This window comes from Hypomesus nipponensis, chromosome 19, assembly GCF_054491055.1.
Source record: "Hypomesus nipponensis isolate SF chromosome 19, ASM5449105v1, whole genome shotgun sequence".
NCBI classification, from domain to species: domain Eukaryota; kingdom Metazoa; phylum Chordata; class Actinopteri; order Osmeriformes; family Osmeridae; genus Hypomesus; species Hypomesus nipponensis.
The window spans coordinates 270903-293549 of record NC_140379.1 but is presented as its reverse complement, the minus strand read 5'-3'; the positions used below and the strand labels follow the sequence as shown (position 1 = coordinate 293549).

General features: G+C 50.1%; 1 protein-coding gene across 1 annotated transcript in view; it reads right to left on the bottom strand.

The window, feature by feature from the left end:
- The window catches only part of nav2a (neuron navigator 2a), a 127047-nt gene that overhangs the window by 103142 nt on the left and 1258 nt on the right, over nt 1-22647 (bottom strand).

Genomic DNA, 22647 nt, shown 5'->3' with positions numbered 1-22647 from the left:
GAGGGCGCTTACATACACATGCACACACACACGTTGCACACACACACACACACATGTTACATAAGACTGAACTTCACACCTCTCAGCTCCAGGGAAGGGGAGAATACAAGACGCCTTTCATGCATGATCATCACACACACACATCCCCACCCCTCTCTCTTCTCTCTCCCCTCTCCCCTCTCCCCTCTCCCCCTCCCCTCCCCCCTCCCCCTCCCCCCTCCCCCCTCCCCCCTCCCCCCTCCCCCCTCCATCTCTCTCTCTCTACCCCCCCCCCCCACAACCCTGGACTCTGACTCCAGTCATCATCACGCTCACAGCAGTAGCTGCTGTAACAGACACATTCAGCATCTCATTTAGGCCAGGGGCCCTGGCTTGGCCTGGCTCCTCTGTGGGTTAATCTGGGTGTCTAATAAGGCAGGTGGCCCAGGATGAGGGAGGGGTCCTGGGGGACACCTCCAGACGAGGCCCTGGTCTTAGTTTCAGGCCTGGGTAGAGACAGACAGTTTACAGCAGTAATCCACTGCCTGTTTGACACCCGTGTGGATCCTTTAATCCAGACTGCAGTCTAACCATCTCCAGCCACCACGCCTGCTAACACACACACACAATCTTACACTCTCTCTCTCATACACACACAGACATCCCAGGATCCAGACAGCAGCTGTTGGGCTCAGCTGTGTAGCCATGGACTAGTAGTGAGTGAGTGAATGTGTGTGTGTGAGAGAGAGAGAGAGAGAGAGAGAGAGAGAGAGATAAAGAAAGAAAGAAAGAAAGAAAGAAAGAAAGAAAGAAAGAAAGAAAGAAAGAAAGAAAGAAAGAGAGAGTGTAAAAATTAGTGCTGTCAGCTTAACGCGTTACTAACAGCGTCCATTTTTTTATTGTGCGATTAACGCTCTTTTTGGCATACCAAACGTTGTAGTTTTTTTCACATGCTGTTGCAACAACTACCGACGTTAGAAAAACTACAACACCACACCGGATATAGCTAGACCGGAAACAAAACAACAGGCACGCCACACACACTTGTTTGGCTTGCAAGCCGGCTAAAGAGTAGTAGCAGAGCCCGTTTACGGATATTAGACATTCTCTGGTAGTAGACTAACGTTACGTTTTGAGTGGATGGTGAGCGCGAGACGCCGAAATGGATGCCAATAAGATTCTGAATGGAAAGTTAACTTTTAAAAAGTTGCCAAATGGTTCCATTGACAAGACCAAAGTTATCTGTGTGTTTTGTTGTTACCAATTGATGGCCAAGCACACAGCTGATGTGAATTCTCCGCCCCCTCGTCAAAGCCAGGCGATTGCAATGTTGTTTTCAATAAGAAAAATGTTTGCACGAATCAATCCGAACCACTTTTCCATGTTGATAAGAGCATTAAGATTTGAAAAAAGAATGGGACAAAAATAAATCAAGGGACATTGAGAATAGATAAAAATGCAACGCGAGTTAACTATGACATTAATGCGATTAATCGCGATTAAGTATTTTAAACGTTTGACAGCACTAGTAAAAATACATGAAAACGGCATCACATACACACTCAGCTGTATGGACCAGACGTATCTGCAGAGATCAACACAACCAACCTGGAGAGGATCTGTCCCTGGAGAGGATCTGTCCCTGGAGAGGATCTGTCCCTGGAGAGGATCTGTCCCTGGAGAGATGCCTGAATACATATACGCATGCACACAATGCACAAACACACACTGTGTGCAAACACACACACACAATCTGCACTCCACTCACATCTAATTTTCTCTCTTTGGCATTTCAGTTTAGGAGGCCATGTTTTCCCTTCTCTCAGTTTGGGCAGGAGGAGAGGAGATGGAGGAGGGGAACGACAGGAGAGGGAGGAGGGGAGGGGAAGGGGAGGAGAAGGGAGGGTGGAGGAGATGGGGAGAGGGGAGGAGGAGAGGAGAAGGGAGGGGGGAGGAGATGGGGAGGGGGGAAGAGGAGAGGAGAGGAGAAGGGAGGGGGGAGGAGATGGGGAGGGGGGAGGAGGAGAGGAGTGTGTGTGTCTAAGCGATTAGAAAAGGAAAGAGTGAAAAGAAAGATAAAATCAAACAGATGTTAACTGCTGTTTTTAAGCTCTCTCTTTCGTTCCCCCTCTCCTTTCTCTCCTCCACCTCTCTCTCTCTCTCTCTCTCCTCCACCTCTCTCTCTCTCTCCTCCACCTCTCTCTCTCTCTCTTCCACCTCGCTTTCCCCCATCTCTTCTCTCTCCTACCCCCTCTCCACTCCTCCTCCCCTCCACACCTCCTCCACCCTAACCCTCTCCCTCTGGGACATTCACCTGTCAGGATTAATGAGGGGATTCTCGTTCAAACGGAGAGAGAAGGAGATGGGACAGAAAAGAGGAGGAGGTGGGGAGAGAGGGTTGAGGGGGTAGAGGGGGGAGGTGTGTAGGAGGTGACACTGTGACAGCTCCTTCCCCTGTTGGTGGATGATGTTGGATTGAGGATGATGTAGGATTGAGGATGGTGTAGGACTGAGGATGGTGTAGGATTGAGGATGATATAGGATTGAGGATGATGTAGGGTTGAGGATGATATAGGATTGAGGATGATTTAGGGTTGAGGATGATATAGGATTGAGGATGATGTAGGATACGATCAATCCTTTCTGAGTAAAGCAGCAGCATGAAGATCAGGAGAAGATCAGATGATCAGGAGGTCCAGAGGAGGGCAGGAAGGGTAGAGCAGGCTTTAAGACAGGTGTTCAGGAGAGGAAGGGTAGAACAGGCTTTAAGACAGGTGTTCAGGAGAGGAAGGGTAGAGCAGGCTTTAAGACAGGTGTTCAGGAGAGGAAGGGTAGAGCAGGCTTTAAGACAGGTGTTCAGGAGAGGAAGGGTAGAGCAGGCTTTAAGACAGGTGTTCAGGAGAGGAAGGGTAGAGCAGGCTTTAAGACAGGTGTTCAGGAGAGGAAGGGTAGAGCAGGCTTTAAGACAGGTGTTCAGGAGAGGAAGGGTAGAGCAGGCTTTAAGACAGGTGTTCAGGAGAGGAAGGGTAGAGCAGGCTTTAAGACAGGTGTTCAGGAGAGGAAGGGTAGAGCAGGCTTTAAGACAGGTGTTCAGGAGAGGAAGGGTAGAGCAGGCTTTAAGACAGGTGTTCAGGAGAGGAAGGGTAGAGCAGGCTTTAAGACAGGTGTTCAGGAGAGGAAGGGTAGAGCAGGCTTTAAGACAGGTGTTCAGGAGAGGAAGGGTAGAGCAGGCTTTAAGACAGGTGTTCAGGAGAGGAAGGGTAGAGCAGGCTTTAAGACAGGTGTTCAGGAGAGGAAGGGTAGAGCAGGCTTTAAGACAGGTGTTCAGGAGAGGAAGGGTAGAGCAGGCTTTAAGACAGGTGTTCAGGAGAGGAAGGGTAGAGCAGGCTTTAAGACAGGTGTTCAGGAGAGGAAGGGTAGAGCAGGCTTTAAGACAGGTGTTCAGGAGAGGAAGGGTAGAGCAGGCTTTAAGACAGGTGTTCAGGAGAGGAAGGGTAGAGCAGGCTTTAAGACAGGTGTTCAGGAGAGGAAGGGTAGAGCAGGCTTTAAGACAGGTGTTCAGGAGAGGAAGGGTAGAGCAGGCTTTAAGACAGGTGTTCAGGAGAGGAAGGGTAGAGCAGGCTTTAAGACATGTGTTCAGGAGAGGAAGGGTAGAGCAGGCTTTAAGACAGGTGTTCAGGAGAGGAAGGGTAGAGCAGGCTTTAAGACAGGTGTTCAGGAGAGGAAGGGTAGAGCAGGCTTTAAGACAGGTGTTCAGGACAGGAAGGGTAGAGCAGGCTTTAAGACAGGTGTTCAGGAGAGGAAGGGTAGAGCAGACTTTAAGACAGGTGCCTGTGTGAGTCAGAGGACCCTGGTTGGAACCCCGGAGGGGCCAGTGAGGAGGAAGAGATCCATGACACCTGCTAAACCTGTCCTCTCTGAACCCTGTGTGTGTGTGCCTTCCATCTGTATTATCAGTGTGTGTGTGTGTGTGTGTGTGTGTGTTTGTGTATATTAACAGTGTGTGTGTGTTGCAGTGACAGCAGTCAGACCAGTGACATGATTTGACATTCCCTTGGGGTAACCACCTGCCTCTGTCTGCAGCTGGGACACACACACCACACACACACACACACACCGCACACACACACACCACACTCCTCCAGGCACAGGACACAAATATAGGAGACACCCAGTTTTCTATCAAGTCACACTGTGGAGAGTTCCAGTCTCATTAGTGAACACACACACGTGTGTTTAAACACATGCAATATGACGACACACGCATACACCTGGACATTGAGAATCTATATGTGATGAAAACATCTCATTATTATGACAAGAGGAGAGGGGAGAAAGGAGGGTGAGAGAGAGAGAGGAGGGTGAGAGAGAGAGAGGAGGGTGAGAGAGAGAGGAGGGTGAGAGAGAGAGACACAGAGAGAGGATGGTGAGAGAGAGAGGAGGGTGAGAGAGAGAGAGGAGGGTGAGAGAGAGAGAGAGAGAAAGACAGAGAGAGAGAGAGGATGTTGAGAGAGAGATGAGGGTGAGAGAGAGAGGGCGCAGACAGGGAGAGAGCTGTAGCTATTTCTGTGTGTGACACAAAGCCTTCCTTCACCCTCAGAAAAGATGAGCTATGTGTGAGGTGTGTGTGTGTGTCTGCATGTGTATATAGGTGTGTGTGTTTGTCTGCATGTGTATATCGGTGTGTGTGTGTGTCTGCATGTGTATATAGGTGTGTGTGTGTGTGTCTGCATGTGTATATAGGTGTGTGTGTGTATGTGTGTCTGCATGTGTATATAGGTGTGTGTGTGTATGTGTGTCTGCATGTGTATATAGGTGTGTGTGTGTGTATGTGTGTCTGCATGTGTATATAGGTGTGTGTGTGTATGTGTGTCTGCATGTGTATATCGGTGTGTGTGTGTATGTGTGTCTGCATGTGTATATAGGTGTGTGTGTGTATGTGTGTCTGCATGTGTATATCGGTGTGTGTGTGTGTGTATGTGTGTCTGTATGTGCGTGTGTCAGAAGGAGCTTTCCTGCCAAACTCTTATTTTGATTTGCACAACCATACATTGTCACCAGTAACCAGCCAAAATCTGGATACACACACAACCTAATGATAGTCTGTGTGCTTTTCACACCAAATCCCTAATGACATGCCCAGCCGTCCTGACATTAACTCAGTCTGACATTTTACCTCCGACTTCTCCCCCCCTGCCTCCCCCCTGCCAGCCCCCTGCCTCCCCCATCTCTCCTGCAACATCCCTACAATAACCTGAGAGGGGGGGGGGGGCTCTCTCGCCCACATCCTCTCCTTCTCTCCTCCTTCTCTCTGTTCACTATCAGTCCTTCATCTATTAACCCTCTCAAAGGTCAGCATCATCAGAATGTTTCACTCTTCTCTCTTATCCTCCTCTCTTCCTCTCCTCTCCTCCTCTTCCTTCCCTCTCCCCAGTCAAAGATCCCAAATGGACAGAAGGTTTTTATGTGGTGTGTGAGTGTGTGTGCATGCATGTGTGTGCATATGGTGTGTGAGTGTGTGTGGTGTGACAAAGAGAGTGAGATGCTTCTTTCATTATTCATAAACAACACTCTCACAGTAACACACTCTCACAGTAACACACTCTTACAGTAACACACTCTCACAGTAACACACTCTCACAGTAACACACTCTCACAGTAACACACTCTCACAGTAACACACTCTCACACTATCAGTATCAGTGTCTCCTCCTGGCAGCCTGCTGAGGGGACCATCTGTATCCAGATGGAGGTGCTATAAGAGGGAAGACCAGGCAACACTTAGTCTGTATCCAGATGGAGGTGCTATAAGAGGGCAGACCAGGCAACACTTAGTCTGTATCCAGATGGAGGTGCTATAAGAGGGCAGACCAGGCAACACTTAGTCTGTATCCAGATGGAGGTGCTATAAGAGGGCAGACCAGGCAACACTTAGTCTGTATCCAGATGGAGGTGCTATAAGAGGGCAGACCAGGCAACACTTAGTCTGTATCCAGATGGAGGTGCTATAAGAGGGAAGACCAGGCAACACTTAGTCTGTATCCAGATGGAGGTGCTATAAGAGGGCAGACCAGGCAACACTTAGTCTGTATCCAGATGGAGGTGCTATAAGAGGGAAGACCAGGCAACACTTAGTCTGTATCCAGATGGAGGTGCTATAAGAGGGCAGACCAGGCAACACTTAGTCTGTATCCAGATGGAGGTGCTATAAGAGGGCAGACCAGGAAACACTTAGTCTGTATCCAGATGGAGGTGCTATAAGAGGGCAGACCAGGCAACACTTAGTCTGTATCCAGATGGAGGTGCTATAAGAGGGCAGACCAGGCAACACTTAGTCTGTATCCAGATGGAGGTGCTATAAGAGGGCAGACCAGGCAACACTTAGTCTGTATCCAGATGGAGGTGCTATAAGAGGGCAGACCAGGCAACACTTAGACTGTATCCAGATGGAGGTGCTATAAGAGGGCAGACCAGGCAACACTTAGACTGTATCCAGATGGAGGTGCTATAAGAGGGCAGACCAGGCAACACTTAGACTTAAACATAGCCCCTCTGGAATTCTGTGGGGCATTCTGTGTGTACATGTGTGTGAGTTGTGTTTACATGTGTTTGTGTGTGTTGGGTGGGTCCGGTATGCTCCTCCTCCTGCTGGACCTCCTGCTCATCCACAGTGGTGACTCCTGCTCACACACACACCTAACATTTAGTCATTTAGCAGACGCTCTTATCCAGAGCGACTTACAGTAAGTACAGGGACATTCCCCCCCGAAGCAAGTAGAGTGAAGTGCCTTGCCCAAGGACACAACGTCATTTGCATAGCAGGGAATTGAACCAGTGACCTTCTGATTACTAGCCTGATTCCCTAACCGCTCAGCCACCTCACCCCTAACACTCACACACACTCCTAACACACACTCACACACACCCCTAACACACACTCACACACACCCCTAACACACACTCACACACACCCCTAACACACACTCACACACACTCCTAACACACACTCACACACACTCCTAACACACACTCACACACACCCCTAACACACACTCACACACACCCCTAACACACACTCACACACACCCCTAACACACACTCACACACACCCCTAACACACACTCACACACACTCCTAACACACACTCACACACACTCCTAACACACACTCACACACACTCCTAACACACACTCACACACTCATACACTGGCTAACCCAGTAGCATGACCAGCTCTTATAGAAGGCTGGGGGAGGGATGCATTCAGACACGTGCTTCTTCCCAAACTGATGATTTCACATTACCACACCTCCATTCCCACACCTCCATTCCCACACCTCCCTTTCCACTCTACAGAAATCAAATAAGGAGACACATGCAGGCACAGGAGGAGCTGTTACAGTTATGACGTGAACCATCTAGAGGAGGAGAGGAAGAGAGAGGAGAGAGGAGAGGGGAGAGAGAGAGGAGAGGAAGAGAGGAGAGGAAAAGAGAGAGGAGAGAGTAGAGAGAGAGAGAGGAGAGAGAAAGAGAGAGGAGAGAGGGGAGAGGGAGAGGAGAGAGAGGAGAGTAAAAGAGAGAAAGACAGAGAGAAGGTCGGAATAGATAGAGAGGGCGGAAAACCATGGGGAAGGGAAAGAAAGGAGAGCATAAAGCGGTCTCTCCTTGTCTCCCAATCTTTCCCAGCCCCCTCTCCTCCCACCTTCTTCCTTCCCCTATCTGCATCCTCCTATCCATCACCCCTCTCCCTCCCTCTCTCCAAAGAGAGACAGGGAGATGGAGGTGACAGTGGCTTGACATTCTGCAGAGGTTGCAAACACTGGCTCTACTGGATTACTGTAGGGAGAGTTGGATGGGGACTGGGAGATAAAGAGAGAGAGAAGAAGGGAGAAAGAGAGAAATAAACTGAAAAAGAAGGAGAGGTGGAAAGTGAAGTAGAAGTTGTGACAGGAAGCAGTGTTATTCTGCTGCGGACAAAACAGAGGGTCGTCTCTCTCCTGACGTCCTCTTAAAGGGGAGGATACCACCGGGCCCAGGGGTAGCCACTTGACGGCTGAGGAGGCCGTCACAGAGGGAAGAAGAGGGAGAGAGAGGGGGGGGGGGGGAGAGGGAGGGAGAGAGAGGGAGAGAGAGAAAGAAACAGAGAGAGAAAAAGAGGGGGAGGGAGAGAGAGAGAGAGAGAGAGAGAGAGAGAGAGGGGGAGAGGGAGAGAGAAACAGAGAGAGAAAAAGAGAGAGAGAGAGAGATAGAGAGAGAGAGAGAGAGAGAGAGAGAGAGAGAGAGAGAGAGCAGTAGTAGGATAACAGCTCTTTCACCATAATCTAATCATGGCTTGGTGAGGTGTAATGAATCTTAGCGTAGTGCTATAAACAGGTGCTGCCACACCGCCTAAACCCTCTCTCTCTCACACTCACACACACACACTCTCTCGCACATTTTTACGTTTTCATTCACAGACACAAACATTCTCTGTAGGGTTGTGAGTTGGAGGAGGAGGAGGGGGTGAGTAGGAGGAGGAGGGGTTGAGGAGAGAGATGGGAGACAATAGAAAGGTAGAGTGAGAGAGGAGATGCTGGTGTTTCTGTACCACGACACACCAGAGAGAGAACCTAGTCAGTCTGCTACCTGCCATCCCCATCAACACACCTGTTAAAGCATCTGCTAAATGAATAAATGTACTGCACACTCACTCTCACACACACACACGCACACACCCTCCATCACAGAGACAGAAAACTCTAACCCAAACCTAACCCTAACACTCTAACCCTAACCCAAACACTCTAACCCTAACACTCTAACCCTAACCCAAACCTAACCCTAACACTCTAACCCTAACCCAAACACTCTAACCCTAACACTCTAACCCTAACACTCTAACCCTAACCCTAACCCAAACCCACAGCACAGGTTCACCAAATGCCATCTTGGGCTGCAACAACGAATCAATTGAATCGATTAAAATCGATTATTAAAAGCATTGGCAACGAATTTCATTATCACTTATTATCGATTATTACGCCACTCAAGTCGCGGAGATGTTTGGGTATTTTTTTTAAACGTTTAGTTGATCGGCAAGCAGAGCGGAGGTAGAAGAAAGGCTATTGGAGAGACATTGTTGAGTAACGTTGTTCTGTATGTAACACATGGCGGAGAAATCAGAACGACTTAAGTCTTCCAAGGTGTGGGAGCATTTCACACTAAATACGTCGAAAAGGTGTGTTAATTGACCGAGGTGAAGTTAGTTTCACATTCGACATTCGCTACTTTGCAGCATCGGGTTAGGGACCGGGTGAAAGCTACCCATACCATTTTGAAAAATGTAGACTTTTATAATATTTTATGAATATAAAACCTCAAACAGACACCAGAGTATCTTAACAATGTATTTAAGTAAATTAAGTTTCAAACACAATTATAGAAAATCACTAATCTTTGAAAATAGCTTAATCCTGGCAAATGGCAAAATTAACTTTTTTCAAAATTGTGTCAAAAAATCTTACATATACACCAAATTATTCAAATAATGTCTGGCCTATTTCCACAACCTTTTAATTTTCAGAAATGTGAAACGACACTCAAAAAATTGCTCATCTCTGAAAATAGCGTTAAATCCACGCTAATATTAACAACTTTTTCAAAATTGTGTGCCTGTTTGTGCACATTCTAAAGATTTTTTGCACTGTGAATTTGCACTGTCAGTTTTGTTTTTGAATAAAGGGTTGGAAATGAATGCTTTTGTGTTAGTTTTTTTTATACGATTCATCGATTAATCGAAAAAAGAATACAGATTAATCGATTACTAAAATAATTGTCATTTCACATCAATCTAATCATTGGATGCTTTTTGTAGGTTATTATCTCGTATGTACGCCACTGGTGTCAGTTTTAAATGTGATGATATATAATAATAGATGCAGAAGAGCACAAACGCTATGGTGACCAGTGAGGGCAAATGCACGTCTAGTGGAAACTGTCTCTCGCCCACATGTAAGCTTTGCAGCGAGTGTCCCTGCCGTTAGACACACACACACACACAGAGAGAGGATGATGTATCCTTGGACCAGAGGGATGATGGACGGAGGAAAGTGTCCCGGCATGGAGGAGTAATCTGGATGATCCGTGATGAGTTCCCTCACTTATCATCAGGAGGCCAGTCGATATCATCAGTGCAAGAAGAGAGGTCCCTTTCAACACAGACTACCCCCTCACACACACATTACACACATACATTACACACAGACTCACACACACACTACACACACACATTACACACAGACTACCCCCTCACACACACACTACACACACACATTACACACAGACTACCCCCTCACACACACATTACACACACACATCACACACACACATTACACACACACATTACACACACACACATTAAACACAGACTACTCCGCCCACCGATCTCCTTCAGGCCACAAAGACAAACTAGCACTGTGTGTCTGTGTGTCTGTGTGTGTGTGTGTGTGTGTGTGCGTGCGTGTGTGTGTGTGTGCGTGCGTGTGTGAGTGTGTGTGTGTGTGTATGTACGTTATCTCCAGCAACTCATGAGGATCCTTCAGGAAGACTTACTCGCTTCATCAATTCTGACATCGCAGGTAAGGCATGTGATTGGCTGCCGGTCAGAGCCGCTTCACTGGTAGCCTCCTGTGATTGGCTGGCCTCTCTTCATTAGAGAGCACTAGGACAAGGGGATGACCTGAAGAAGGATCCAGAGCATGTTGTGATAAATTAGCTCTTTCTCTGCCACACAGACACAAATGAACACAAAACACACACACAGACGTACACATCCCCACCACATCCCATCTGAACCCAGCCTTATTTAAATATTTAAAAAGTGGGTAAAAAAGGAGCAAAGCGCACACCCTGCAGTGTGTTTCCTCGGCTGTGTTCAACTCTTGTGAAAAAGCGCTCAAATCAAGATCTCCAAACAGCCAGACTGCTTATTCATGTTGAAGCTTCTGGGTGTTTCTGGCGTCTGCAGCAGAATGGAGGTCTGACCTTGACTGAGCGTTCTGCGCCTTCTGGAGGCTTCTATGAAACATACTAAACCACACAGTCTCACCCTTACACACACTCACAATCATATACACACACACACACAACCCCAGAGGCTTACAATATATTCCACACACAAATTCCAAACAGACAACGCAAGCCCTCTAGCAAATTCTACCTTAGCCAAGACGAATGTGGACAATAACATTGTGCGTGTAAAAAAAATCTGAGTTCTGAGGTGTCGTGTGGAGAGGACAGACTGAAAAGAGGCTTTGTAATCGACAGATCTGGGTGGATTTGTAGCTGTTCTGCACGCTGTAGGTACTGAGGGGGGGAGGGGGGGGAGAGGGGGGAGGGAGAGAGGGAAGGCGGAGGGAGCAGGAAAGAAAGAGAGAGGGAGAGAGATGTTTATGATTCTAAACTCTCACTTGCCAGCGACTGAAACATGAGTCAAGGGAAGAAGAAGAGAGAGGGAGATAGAGAGACAGAGACACTGTGTGGGATTCCATGGTGACACTGACAGAAATAAACGACTGCACTGTGGACAGGAGAGAGAAACAGACAGGAGAGAGGCAGACAGGAGAGACAGACAGGATAGAGAGACAGAGATGCTGCACTGTATGACTCAATAACATTCAATAACATCAGTCAATACAGGAGAGGTGGCATACTGAGTAATTCACACACTGCTGGGAGGAGAGGAGAGAGTCTGAGAGCAGAGGAGAGAAGCTGGGAGGAGAGAGGCTGGGAGGAGAGGAGGCTGGGAGGGGAGGAGGCTGGGAGGAGAGGAGGAGAGGAGGCTGGGAGGAGAGGCGGAGAGGAGGCTGGGAGGAGAGAGGCTGAGAGGAGAGAGGCTGGGAGGAGAGAAGCTGGGAGGAGACAGGCTGGGAGGGGAGGAGAGGAGAGGAGAGAGGCGGGGAGGAGACAGGCTGGGAGGGGAGGAGAGGAGAGAGGCGGGGAGGAGACAGGCTGGGAGGGGAGGAGAGGAGAAAGGCGGGGAGGAGAGGAGGCTGGGAGGGGAGGAGAGGAGAGAGGCGGGGAGGAGACAGGCTGGGAGGGGAGGAGAGGAGAAAGGCGGGGAGGAGAGGAGGCTGGGAGGGGAGGAGAGGAGAAAGGCGGGGAGGAGAGGAGGCTGGGAGGAGACAGGCTGGGAGGAGATAGGCTGGGAGGAGAGGAGTGAGGCTGGGAGGAGAGGAGGGGAGAAAGAGTGTGCTACAAGTTTACTGTGCCTCTGTTGAAAGGAGGATGGAGGGGTGGAGGGCGAGTGCCTCTGCTGGATGCTGTTTCACTGCAGAGGCTTGAAGGTGACCCCCCTTTACACACACTCACCTACACACACACACACACACACACACATATATAAACACACTCATATACTAATACAGTCACAATACAATACATAGTTGACACATTCCTATTCCCTTCATACACACTCAGACACTAACAGAATTACATCTACAGTCCACGAGACTCTGAATAAAAGGCTGTGTGTAGGTATGTGTGTTGGTGTGTGTAAGTGTGTGTGTAGGTGTGTGTGTTGGTGTGTGTGTAAGTGTGTGTGTAAGTGTGTGTGTAGGTGTGTGTGTTGGTGTGTGTGTGTAAGTGTGTGTGTAGGTGTGTGTGCATAGCTGACTTATCTGGCTCTCCACACTGACCAGCAGTAGGGCTGCAACTAACGATTATTTTAATAATCGATTAATCTGTCGATTCTTTTTTGATTAATCAATTAATTGGATTTTTAAAAAGCATTAATTTCCAACCCTTTATTCAAAAGCAAAACTGACAGTGCAAATTCACAGTGCAAAAGATCTTCAGAATGTGCACAAACAGGCACACAATTTTGAAAAAGTTATTAATATTAGCGTGGATTTAATGCTATTTTCCAAGATAAGCAATTTTTTTGAGTTTTGTTTAAAACTTGATTGAAAATTGAAAGGTTGTGGAAGTAGGCCAGACTTTATTGAATAATCTGATGTATTTTTGGACACAATTTTGAAAAAAAGTTCAGATTTGCGAGGATTAAGCTATTTTCAAAGAGTGATTTTCTATCATTTTATTTGAAACTTAATTGAAAAAGTAAAGGCTGTAGAGTATACCAGACATTGTTAAGATACTCTGGTGTCAGTTTGAGGTTTTATATTCCTAAAAATATTATAAAAGTCGCATAAAAGGGGCGTGAGGTAGGGAAGTAGGGGCAGGGAGGGGGGCGTGAGGTAGGGAGGTAGGGGCAAGGAGGGTTAATGGCCTAACCAAAGCCATTTTGTTTGTAAGGAGGCTTGTTAATGAGTTGGTTTGTTATCTGATACCTGAGACTGTGCAGCCTTCCGGCGGGGTTTTAGTCTCTATGAGAGGCAGTTTAACAGAGAGATTGACTGAGAGACTTGTAAATGGATAGACAGATAGGCAGACAGGCAGACAGGCAGGCAGGCAGGCAGGCAGGCAGGCAGGCAGGCAGGCAGGCAGGCAGACAGATAGGCAGGCAGGCAGGCAGGCAGGCAGGCAGGCAGGCAGGCAGAGGGAGGAAGAGAGACAGGCAGGCAGATACACACAGGCAGACAGGCAGGCAGGCAGACAGACAGAGGGAGGAAGAGAGACAGGCAGGCAGATACACACAGGCAGACAGGCAGGCAGATACACACAGGCAGACAGACAGACAGACAGACAGACAGACAGACAGACAGACAGACAGGCAGGCAGGCAGGCAGGCAGGCAGGCAGGCAGGCAGGCAGACAGGTGGGGTGTCTGTTATTCTTTTCCTGGATAAATATTTGATCACCGGAACTGATGGGTATTGATTAGCACCATTATCCACTAAGTATTGATCCAGACCAATGTTGATCACCGTTCATCTGGTTGACTACACACACACTCACACACAGACACACTCATACACACACACTCATACACACACTCCACAAGAAGCAAGCGGAACACAGTAAAATCATTCTGGTCACTCTCTGATGGGATTTCTGATGATTTGGTAGCGATAGTAAAGAAGAATATAGATCTAACTTGTTTGTGCTGCATGTTCTCAGTGTGTGTTTGCATGTGAGTGCATGGTCCACATCTGAATGTGTGTGTGTGTGTATGTGAATCACTGTGTGTGTGTGGGGGGGGTCAGATTCCAACCCTCGGCCAGTCCTACACCACCAGACTCTCCTCTGAGGCTGCTGACAGCTGAGATTACAGCAGCGTCCTTCAACTGCTGAATGACCCCTGGCTCAGAAACCACACCAGCTATCCTCCACCATCTATCCTCCACCAGCTCTCTCCACCAGCTATCCTCCACCCTCTCTCCTCCACCATCTCTCCTCCACCAGCTATCCTCCACCCTCTCTCCTCCACCAACTCTCCTCCACCCTCTCTCCTCCACCCTCTCTCCTCCACCAGCTCTCTCCACCCTCTCTCCTCCACCAGCTCTCTCCACCAGCTATCATCCACCCTCTCTCCTCCACCAACTCTCCTCCACCATCTATCCTCCACCCTCTCTCCTCCACCAGCTCTCTCCACCAGCTCTCCTCCACCATATATCCTCCACCAGCTCTCCTCCACCAGCTATCCTCCACCATCTATCCTCCACCAGCTCCTATCCTCCACCAGCTCTCTCCACCATCTATCCTCCACCAGCTCTCCTTAACCAGCTCTCCTCCACCAGCTCTCCTCCACCATCTATCCTCCACTAGCTCTCTCCACCCTCTCTCCTCCACCAGCTCTCCTCCACCAGCTCTCTCCACCAGCTCTCTCCACCCTCTCTCCTCCACCATCTATCCTCCACCAGCTCTCTCCACCAGCTCTCTCCACCCTCTCTCCTCCACCCTCTGTCCTCCACCAGCTCTCCTCCACCCTCTCTCCTCCACCATCTATCCTCCACCAGCTCTCCTCCACCAGCTCTCCTCCACCAGCTATCCTCCACCAGCTCTCCTCCACCCTCTCTCCTCCACCAGCTCTCCTCCACCCTCTCTCCTCCACCATCTATCCTCCACCAGCTCTCCTCCACCCTCTCTCCTCCACCATCTATCCTCCACCAGCTCTCCTCCACCAGCTATCCTCCACCAGCTCTCCTCCACCCTCTCTCCTCCACCATCTATCCTCCACCAGCTCTCTCCACCAGCTATCCTCCACCAGCTCTCCTCCACCCTCTGTCCTCCACCAGCTCTCCTCCACCATATATCCTCCACCAGCTCTCCTCCACCAGCTATCCTCCACCAGCTCTCCTCCACCCTCTCTCCTCCACCATCTATCCTCCACCAGCTATCTTCCACCAGCTCTCCTCCACCCTCTGTCCTCCAGCAGCTCTCCTCCACCATCTATCCTCCACCAGCTCTCCTCCACCCTCTCTTCTCCACCAGCTCTCCTCCACCCTCCCTCCTCCACCATCTATCCTCCACCAGCTCTCTCCACCAGCTATCCTCCACCAGCTCTCCTCCACCCTCTGTCCTCCACCAGCTCTCCTCCACCAGCTATCCTCCACCAGCTCTCCTCCACCCTCTCTCCTCCACCATATATCCTCCACCAGCTCTCCTCCACCCTCTCTCCTCCACCAGCTCTCCTCCACCCTCTCTCCTCCACCATATATCCTCCACCAGCTCTCCTCCACCCTCTGTCCTCCACCAGCTCTCCTCCACCATATATCCTCCACCAGCTCTCCTCCACCATCTATCCTCCACCAACTCTCCTCCACCCTCTCTCCTCCTCCAGATCTCTCCACCACACCCACAGCAGCTCACCTCCACCAGATCAAGCTCTCATTCAGCACATTTACATTTTATTTCTTCTCTTTTACTGCTTGACACAGGAGTGTTGTAGTCAGACCAGACATCAGACCAGACAGTCTGACTGTATGGAGCAGTGGAAGAGAGGAACGTGTTCTCTGGCAGCAAAGCAGCTTCAGGAATAACAACAAATGCTGAAGAGAAACAACAGAATCAATCAGTCCAGCACTGCTGAGCTCCTGCACACGGCTTCTCCAGCTGATGACTGAATGAAGAACGATTGGATAAGGTAGGATGTGGTGAACTGAGCTGAATACCTGTTATATTTGATTTGATTATGCAGATGGTGTTTGACTGTGGATAATAGGAGTGAATGGAGAGCATTGTGGGTAATTGAATTCCCTGCCATTGGTCCAGGTATGCTCTCCTGTCTCTTACATTAGGGTTAGGGTTAGCCCTAACCTAACCCTCCTCCTGCAGGAAGAACAGGAAGGAAGGAAAAAAAAACATATTTGTAAATGAGACGTTTTAGAATCTGAATCACACTTAATTCTTGATCTTGTTTCACCTGAGATTTGCTTAAAACAATAAAAACATCAATTTCATGTTTCCAAAATAATGAGGCACTAATGAAAACAAATTCTCCTCTCTGAGGGTGTGTGTGTGTCAGGAGTCAGATGGCTGAGCGGTTAGGGAATCGGGCTATTAATCAGAAGGTTGCCCGTTTGATCCCCGGCGGTGCAAAATAATAATAATAATTAATTTTCTAAATACCCAAAGTCACTTTACACAAATGATGTGTAATGTGTCCTAAGGCAAGGCACTTCACCCTACTTGCCACCGGGTAATGTCCCTGTACTTATTGTAAGTCGCTCTGGATTAGAGCGTCTGCTAAATGACTAAATGTGTGTGTGTGTGTGGAGGGTTGCCTGTTCCTGAGGTCACATGAGGAGAGCCAGGATCTGGTCCTCAACCAAGAGAGATCAGTGGGGCGGCGATCCCAGACAGGAGCCTCTAGTCTGGGCTGAGCAGCTGTGAACACTGCTGCCTAGATCCATAGCTGGAGAGCGAGAGTATTGATCATGTGTGAGTGATACCAGGGAGGGAGCCATTAGGAAAGAGAGAGGGAGGGCCCCGGGCGGGCGTGGCCCTAGGGGGGGCGTGGCCCTAGGGGAGGGGGCGTGGCCCCGGGGGGGCGTGGCCCTTGATGGTGTTTTGCCAAACTTCTTTCTTCGGCCCCATGTTCTACTCTGAGCTCTTAAATTGAAAGGTTTGACAGGTATAGAGGTATAGAGGTATAGAGGTATAGAGGTATAGAGGTATAGAGGTTTAGAGGTATAGAGGTATAGAGGTATAGAGGTATAGAGGTTGTTCTGTTACGTAAAAACAGGACATTCTCCTTTCACATGAGAATGAAAAAGAAACATGGTGGATTTATGAGTCAACTGGATCAAGCAATCGATGTTGGGAGCAGTGCAAAAAGATCCATAGTATTTTATGTGAAGGGATAACACCATACAGCCATTTCCATTCAGCCAGCTACAGGCGCAGAGAAACACCAACACACCTTCTTTAAGAGCCATCGCTCATTGTCACCGTGGCAATTCCATTTCCTGGACCCCCACGGCATCCTATAATATTTCACGTGATGAGACCGAATGTTTATCCCCACAAAGCCCTGAGCTGAACAAGGAGCCTCCCTCTTGCTCTCTCCATGTTCTCCCTCTCTCTCCTCCACCCCTGCAGACCTTGTCTGCTGCCTTGATGATTAGGATTCCCCTCAAAACCTGGGGAGTGTTTACACGGGGCACGGAAAACCTCCAGCTCTCTGTTCCGGGGGTCCAGATAGAAAAGCCGCCCTTTAGCTCCTTATCCCTCTTATCAGTGCGAAAATTCCTCAAGTGTAAAATTGAATTCCGCAGTTCCTGAGGAATAAATAGGAGAATGGGAGATGGTGATGGTAATGTAAAGAAGCTGTTAGGCCTCTCCTCTCTCTCCCCCTCTCTCTCTCTTTCCTCTCCCTGTCACCCTCTCAGTCGCTCTTAACTCACACTCTATGTCCCTCCTCTCTCTTTCTCTTTCTCTTACGGTGACTGTGGATAGGAGATAACAAGGCTGTGTGTGAGCAGGGCCAGGGAGAGTGGGCTCTCCGCTAGAGAACTGGGGATGTGAGCAGGGCCCGGGAAGAACAGAAACACACATCAGCCTGAACAGAAACACACCAGCCTGAACAGAAACACACACCAGCCTGAGCAGAAACACACACCAGCCTGAAGAACAGAAACACACCAGCCTGAACAGAAACACACCAGCCTGAAGAACAGAAACACACACCAGCCTGAAGAACAGAAACACACACCAGCCTGAAGAACAGAAACACACAACACCCTGAAGAACAGAAACACACCAGCCTGAAGAACAGAAAAACACAACACCCTGAAGAACAGAAACACGGGGCTCACCAGATCAGCCCCACAAAGGCTGCAGACCGTACCGCGGCAGGCAGAGGACCCTTTGCTCCATGTCCTCCCCTCCCTCTCTCCCTGCCTTTCCTGTCTCTTTATAGAGTCACTATAAAAACATTCAAAGGCAGAAATGCCCCCAAAAATATCTTAACTGTGCAGTGAGATATCAATGCTGCTACCAGTGATATTCCTGGAAACCAGAAACGCTTCACATTCACCAACAATTCCCTCAAGAGAGGATCCGTGTGTGAACTAGTCTGTTCTTGTCTACGAGTGTGAGGACAGTTTCAGTTTCAGGTGATAACCTGTCTGACCTCAGGTGATAACCTGTCTGACCTCAGGTGATAACCTGTCTGACCTCAGGTGATAAGCTGTCTGACCTCAGGTGATAAGCTGTCTGACCTCAGGTGATAACCTGTCTGACCTCAGGTGATAAGCTGTCTGAACCAACCTGTACATGTGCCCTGCAGTGTGCTACACAGCCCTCTCACACACACTGCAGTGTGCTAGACAACCCTCTCACACACACTGCAGTGTGCTACACAACCCTCACACACACACTGCAGTGTGCTACACAACCCTCACACACACACTGCAGTGTGTGACACAATCCTCTCACACACTCTGCAGTGTGTGACACAACCCTCACACACACTGCAGTGTGTGACACAACCCTCACACACACACTGCAGTGTGCGACACAACCCTCACACACACACTGCAGTGTGCTACACTACCCTCACACACACACTGCAGTGTGTGACACAACCCTCTCACACACTCTGCAGTGTGTGACACAACCCTCACACACACACTGCAGTGTGTGACACAATCCTCTCACACACTCTGCAGTGTGTGACACAACCCTCACACACACTGCAGTGTGCTAGACAACCCTCACACACACACTGCAGTGTGTGACACAACCCTCACACACACTGCAGTGTGCTACACAACCCTCACACACACACTGCAGTGTGCGACACAACCCTCACACACACACTGCAGTGTGCTACACCACCCTCACACACACACTGCAGTGTGTGACACAACCCTCTCACACACTCTGCAGTGTGTGACACAACCCTCACACACACACTGCAGTGTGTGACACAATCCTCTCACACACTCTGCAGTGTGTGACACAACCCTCACACACACTGCAGTGTGCTAGACAACCCTCACACACACACTGCAGTGTGTGACACAACCCTCACACACACTCTGCATTGTGTTTCACAACCCACTTCCTGTCAGAGCTGCCCTTTCTGTCAGAGAGCTGTCCTGTGTTGGGTGTGAAGAGGAGGCCTTGAGAAGGCCAATCATGAGCCAGGCCAGCCCCCCAGCCCCCGCCACCTGTCCTTCCCACTCCCTCAGGACCAGGGAGAGGGTGGGGACAGATGGCTCCAAGGGCCCTTGCAGCATCCAGACTGGAGCACCTCCCCCACCCCCAGCCCTGGCCTCCACCTCCCCCACCCCAAAACCACCTCCCCCCTGCCCTCGTCAGTGCTGCAGTTCCTCCACAGAACGACTTCCCCTATCCTGCCAGTCGGAGGACCAGACAGCTGTCTGTTCTGCTGGCACACCACACCCAGACCCTCTATAACACTCTGGTCTGTCCAGTCATGGTTTGTAAAGAGAATGGTCTAGTAATGTCTGATATATCTGATTAGTAATGTCTGATCTATCTGGTTAGTAATGTCTGATCTATCTGAGTCTGAGATTTTTGGGAGAGGATTATTGTGTGAAAGGTGTTCCTCCTCTCTGGCTCCTCCTCTCTTCATACTGCTGAGAAAGAGACAGTGAGAACCACGTTACTCCCTCCCCTGGAATGAGAGGGCCCCGCCTGTACTGTCTGCTGAGGGCCCCGCCTGTACTGTATGCTGAGGGCCCCGCCTCTACTGTATGCTGAGGGCCCCGCCTCTACTGTCTGCTGAGGGCCCCGCCTCTACTGTCTGCTGAGGGCCCCGCCTCTACTGTATGCTGAGGGCCCCGCCTCTACTGTCTGCTGAGGGCCCCGCCTCTACTGTCTGCTGAGGGCCCCGCCTCTACTGTCTGCTGAGGGCCCCGCCTGTACAGTCTGCTGAGAGGGTTGGGGGGGCTGGGGGGTTATGGGGGGCGGAGTAACAGCTCTGAATGGGACCATAATGGCTGCCTTAGTGGGCTCTAAATAATCATGGAGAGATGCTCGTTTGTCACGGCTCCTTTGATGTTACCAGCAGCGCCGGCCATCCATCACAGCCTGTCAGCAACTAATCACAGCTCTCTCAACTCTTCCTTTCGCCATGTCTGGGAGTCATGCCAAGTCTCGGCAGCGCCGGGACCAATCAAGACGGTCATCACCGGGCTTAATGGACGTTTTATTCTGCTGGTTGAAACTTCCATCAGGTGACACTGAGCACCACACTCAGAGGATGATGTGTTCAGGGTGGATGATTCGTTCAGGGTTAGGATGATGTTTTCAGGGTTAGTGTTGCACAGTATACCGAAATGTAGGTACTTTTTGATATATAGATCTCTCCCAGAGCAGGTGATACAAGCCTCACATCTCTCCCAGAGCAGGTGATACAAGCCTCACATCTCTACCAGAGCAGGTGATACAAGCATCAGATCTCTCCCAGAGCAGGTGATACAAGCGTCAGATCTCTCCCAGAGCAGGTGATACAAGCGTCAGATCTCTCCCAGAGCAAGTGATACAAGCATCAGATCTCTCCCAGAGCAGGTGATACAAGCATCAGATCTCTCTCAGAGCAGGGGATACAAGCGTCAGATCTCTCCCAGAGCAACGCTGGAGCCCCCGTCCTCCCTGCAGCACCAAACATGTTCTCCATGGTTACCACTCAAAGAACAGTAATATGCAGAGTGGGTGTGTGTGTGACCTGGGTGAGTCTCCAGGAGAGACCAGGTGTGATGAGGGGAAACCTGGGGATATCTGCCACTATGACACACCCCACATCACTGCCCTCTGCTTTCAGTCCGTCTAAGAGTGATGTCCATTACTGTTCCACATAGTCTCAGTCTGGCAAGGCCCTGTCTACTCCCCCCCCCCTCCCCTCCTCTCTTCTCCCCCAGGAAGTACTGGTCCTGTAGACATGGTCACATAACGCAATCATATAATCGTCGTGGTGAACTGGGCAAATCAACTACAAAACAGCACCAGAGTGTATTTCCATGGCAACAATGCAAAGTTGTAGCACCCACTTGACTGAAGTGATTCAATTAGAGCCCCTGTGTTTATCGAGGTGAATTCATGCTCTCTTACCATCAGCTCTAAGAGAGATGTTGTTGTTGTGTTGTTGTCATTGTGGCACTGAGCTTCCTCAGAGAGACAGCAGTCTGGAAAACATGTCAGACACAGCAGCTGGGATTGCTGTTTCCTTTAATTAATATTCATGCTCTTAAAATTCCTAGGTGATCAATCTAACACACCTGATCAATTCAATAATTTAGTAGCGAGAGTGAGAGAAAGACAGACGGAGTGGGAAAAAGAGAGAGGTGGAGAGTGAGAGACAAAGAGAGAGAAAGAGAGAGAGAGGCAGAAAGAAGAGAGTGAAGAGGAGAACATCATCTCCTCCCTGGCCTGTTGAAGACTTAAAGAGTGAAGCAGAGCATCAAACAGGGTCTCTCCTCCCATCATACGGATGGGAAGAGCTCAGTGGTTAGAGCACTGGACTGCAGGCCAAGAGATGGCAGGTTCTAATCCTTCTATACATGGCTTTGGATCAAAACTAACACAGAAAGAACACATTGTTATCATCCCCAGATCAGCAGCAGGGGGCTTCCCAGCCACACCTTTAGTTGCAGGACGCCTCCCATGCATACATCCTACATCCCAGGAAGAGGGGGGAGGAGGGGGGAGGAGGGGGGAGGAGAGGGGAGGAGAGGGGAGGATGGGGGAGGAGGGGGGAGGAGAGGGGAGGAGGGGGGAGGAGAGGGGAGGAGGGGGGAGGAGGGGGGAGGAGAGGGGAGGAGGGGGAGGAGGGGGGAGGAGGGGGGAGGAGAGGGGAGGATGGGGGAGGAGGGGGGAGGAGAGGGGAGGAGGGGGGAGGAGGGGGGAGGAGAGGGGAGGAGGGGGGAGGAGGGGGGAGGAGGGGGGAGGAGAGGGGAGGAGGGGGGAGGAGGGGGGAGGAGAGGGGAGGATGGGGGAGGAGGGGGGAGGAGGGGGGAGGAGAGGGGAGGAGGGGGGAGGAGGGGGGAGGAGGGGGGAGGAGAGGGGAGGAGGGGGGAGGAGGGGGGAGGAGAGGGGAGGATGGGGGAGGAGAGGGGAGGATGGGGGGAGGAGGGGGGAGGAGGGGGGAGGAGAGGGGAGGATGGGGGAGGAGGGGGGAGGAGGGGGGAGGAGGGGGGAGGATGGGGGAACACACTGACTCCCACACTCCCTGTTCCACACCCCTCCTTACACACACACACCGCATATAGCCTTTGCATAGTAATATCCCCAACACAATAGGGTTCCGCTCATCAGAAAGCATTT